Below are 4,298 nucleotides of genomic sequence, written 5' to 3'. Positions count from 1 at the left end.
GGCAAATTTTACGGAAGATGAATATCAGACTTTATTTCAAGTCTGGCATTCACTTATTTTAAAATGTGCAAAGCGCATCGTTTCAAATCAGTGAACAGCTTTCCACACAGGTCCATTGGGTGGCGCCTGGCGTTCGACTTCAGCCAAACTTATCGGAGATCATTTCTTTTGCGCTCTTCAATTTCATTCGGCAAATTTTACGGAAGATGAATATCAGACTTTATTTCAAGTCTGGCATTCACTTATCTTAAAATGTGCAAAGCGCGTCGTTTCCAATCAGTGAACAGCTTTCCACACAGGTCCATTGGGTGGCGCCTGGCGTTCGACTTCAGCCAAACTTATCGGAGATCATTTCTTTTGCGCTCTTCAATTTCATTCGGCAAATTTTACGGAAGATGAATATCAGACTTTATTTCAAGTCTGGTATTCACTTATTTTAAAATGTGCAAAGCGCATCGTTTCAAATCAGTGAACAGCTTTCCACACAGGTCCATTGGGTGGCGCCTGGCGTTCGACTTCAGCCAAACTTATCGGAGATCATTTCTTTTGCGCTCTTCAATTTCATTCGGCAAATTTTACGGAAGATGAATATCAGACTTTATTTCAAGTCTGGCATTCACTTATTTTAAAATGTGCAAAGCGCATCGTTTCAAATCAGTGAACAGCTTTCCACACAGGTCCATTGGGTGGCGCCTGGCGTTCGACTTCAGCCAAACTTATCGGAGATCATTTCTTTTGCGCTCTTCAATTTCATTCGGCAAATTTTACGGAAGATGAATATCAGACTTTATTTCAAGTCTGGCATTCACTTATTTTAAAATGTGCAAAGCGCATCGTTTCAAACCAGTGAACAGCTTTCCACACAGGTCCATTGGGTGGCGCCTGGCGTTCGACTTCAGCCAAACTTATCGGAGATCATTTCTTTTGCGCTCTTCAATTTCATTCGGCAAATTTTACGGAAGATGAATATCAGACTTTATTTCAAGTCTGGCATTCACTTATCTTAAAATGTGCAAAGCGCGTCGTTTCAAATCAGTGAACAGCTTTCCACACAGGTCCATTGGGTGGCGCCTGGCGTTCGACTTCAGCCAAACTTATCGGAGATCATTTCTTTTGCGCTCTTCAATTTCATTCGGCAAATTTTACGGAAGATGAATATCAGACTTTATTTCAAGTCTGGCATTCACTTATTTTAAAATGTGCAAAGCGCATCGTTTCAAATCAGTGAACAGCTTTCCACACAGGTCCATTGGGTGGCGCCTGGCGTTCGACTTCAGCCAAACTTATCGGAGATCATTTCTTTTGCGCTCTTCAATTTCATTCGGCAAATTTTACGGAAGATGAATATCAGACTTTATTTCAAGTCTGGCATTCACTTATCTTACCATTCTTATACCTTGAGAACGTCGTAAGCAAATGTCAATATAACAAAAAATTTATTTCATAAGGCCAATATTTTAAAATGCTGTAAATGAGTACTAGATAAAGAACTTTTCTAGTCAGCCTAGGCTGATCTATCAAAATATTTCTCGAGCGCTTAATTTCTTTAAATAAAACAGGCCGAGACAATATCACTTTTTTATATTATCTACGTGATTATATTAAACTTTTCTAATCATTATAAAAGGCGTTTGCAGTCTCGAAGTTAGAAAAGTTTGGTGTACGGAAACCAAACATCGAACAGTAAACTTGTCAGTTCATCTGTTCTTGGTGATTCAGCAGATTGTTAATCATGTTGTCGACCTGATTTTTCACTGAGCACTCATGCAACATAGTCTGTTGCAATATAAGATGATCAGTTCAATATCGGACTTGAGCGCGAGCTGTCTATATACCTTCCGTACCGCTCGGTGCACGCACAGCCAAAGCACGGCGGCAGGCAACGAGCGCGCGCTGCAGGCGGAGCTTGTCCTACTCTTTATTTTTTTTTCTTGAAATTAGTGTCCGCGGGTACGGCCGCGGACAATGGTATTTTTCCCTGTGCGTCAGCGCAGTTGTTTCACCGCCGAACCTGGCCGAAATTAATGATGGACGGAATCAGACGCATATAGTGTTAGTAAAAAAATATCGCAATTTAGGCTCGAAACCACTTCGTGGTTTGCCAAGTGGCTCAATACTATTGTTTCATTCGCTGTGTGCTACTGGAAAGAAATTCATATCGCAAAATCAATCGAAAGTGGCATGAAACAGCATCACAATCGCGTGTACGTTGAAACCGAAACCGACCAAATTGAAGCAACCTAATGGAGCCGAGTGCGCTAGTGCCCTCTACCCGCCGGTCAGGCAACTACTGAAATGAAAAGGTCTATATTACCCAGGCAATTACAGACTTCGGGAGGATTTTTTAGTCAAGAAAAGCAGAAATAACTGTGGGCATGGTGGCCTAAAGACCTTTTCGGCGGCAGTCTCGAACGAAGTGATTTACAGCGCGCGTCCCTGGTTTTGAGAGTGTACTTCAGTGTTGCCCAACTGCGCTGGGCTGTGCGTTTTCTCGACCATGAGCAGTGGCAGCCTGCGTAGGCACAATTCCGGACGCTGGTGGTAGCTAGATTGCCGCGTTTTATTTTTTCTTTTGTTCTATGGCGAATAGAATTCCTTGAGATTTTTAAGAAAGCAATGTAATATCTTTGGGAATAAAAACAAATCAAAGCTATTTTTGGTGAGTCTGTGCACGACAGCACAACTGCAACTGAAATGATTGTGTAATTTTATGTTGATTATTTTACGGCACCATATACTCAGGCGTGTGAATCTACAAAGGTCTTAACTGTCATAAATATATGACAACACATTTCTTACAAAATGTGCCGCCGGCGTCGTGCGTCGTCTGTTAAAATCCGCGGGCATGACCTCCGAGGCCATGCGCGGTGGCGCCTGCGCCGACTCTTCCACCGCTTGGGGGAGGGAATGTCGACGGGTCATTTCTTGTTTCCGTCTTAGAAATAATGGAAACAGCGCGCAAACAACAAGGACGGGAGGAAAAGGAGTACACAGGACGAGCGCTGAACTGACAACTGAATATTTATTGAAAAGGACCCAACGAAGAAAACACCCACAAAAAAACACACTCGCATCAACACGTGTCCATGAAAGTAATCTCCTTCTTATGTAAATACACAGAAGTTTGACTCACGCAGTTCTGTTCCCCCTCCTTCTTTATTCCATACGCTTCTAAAATTTCCCTGGCTGTTTTATCTGCTCCCCTCCCCATGATTGTGATCTTATTGAAATCAGGATGACATTTGCATGTTCCGCAGTGCAGGGGCAAATGCCCTCCTGCTGTTGAACTAAGCGACCAGTCATGTTCGCGTGCCCTTTCATTTATGCAACGGCCCGTTTGCCCGATGTAAACTCTTCCACACCTTAACGGGATCCTGTACACCACTCCGATCGCACAATCCACGTACTTCTTTCTGTGGTTTACAGTGCATTGGTTCCCACCCCCCCTCCTCTCGGCTACTTTAGAACAAAGGTGTGCCAGCTTACGAGGCGCCGAAAACACGACAGGGACATCAAACCTCCCCGCCACCTTTTTCAGGTTGTGGGAAATTCTGTGCTGATACGGGATAACCTGAGGTCTCTTGCTAGGTCTATCCAGCCGCTGATGAGGTCCCCCCTTAATCTTTCTTAACAGCGTTTCCGCTACCGCCAACAAAACAGAAGAAGGGTATCCCCCTGCTGCAAGCCGCACTGTCTGCTGTTCAAAGCTCTCTGCCATAGAATGGGGACAGGACTTATCAAGGGCAGCCTGCATACACGAAGACGCTATGCTTCGTTTGACGAGCTTTGAGTGGGCGGAGTCGAAGGGCAGAAGTCCCTTTTTCGTACGAGGATGGTAGGCCCGACATACGTGACTTCCTGTGAACTGTAGTTTTAAATCTAAATACTGGAGGCAGAACCCATCTTGGAGTTCATGAGTAAACCTCAGTCCCCCAGAGTTTTTTTGCAAAAACTTCCATCACCTTTTTGACATCCTGATCCTCGAGGACCCCCCCAGACGATTTAGTGAGCACGAGGTAATCGTCCACATATCTGAACACTTTCCTAACGCTGTTTCCGTCCAAATTTTCTACAATAGCTCGATCGCACATGGCCAAATAAATGTCGCAGAGAATGGGCGCTACACTTGAGCCTATACATATTCCTTCGTTCTGCAAATAGTTGTTTCCGTCCTATCTAAACTGCATTTGTTTCTTCTCTCATCTCCAATATTGAACAAGAACAAATTTCATAAATAATGGAAACGGTTCACGCCACTTCTATTTGTATTTCGAATAAAAAAAAATTAAAAAAAAAAA

Source organism: Ixodes scapularis, unplaced genomic scaffold (assembly GCF_016920785.2).
Source record: "Ixodes scapularis isolate PalLabHiFi unplaced genomic scaffold, ASM1692078v2 PGA_scaffold2__306_contigs__length_199485367, whole genome shotgun sequence".
Taxonomy (NCBI): domain Eukaryota; kingdom Metazoa; phylum Arthropoda; class Arachnida; order Ixodida; family Ixodidae; genus Ixodes; species Ixodes scapularis.
Note: the sequence above shows the minus strand (reverse complement) of the source record.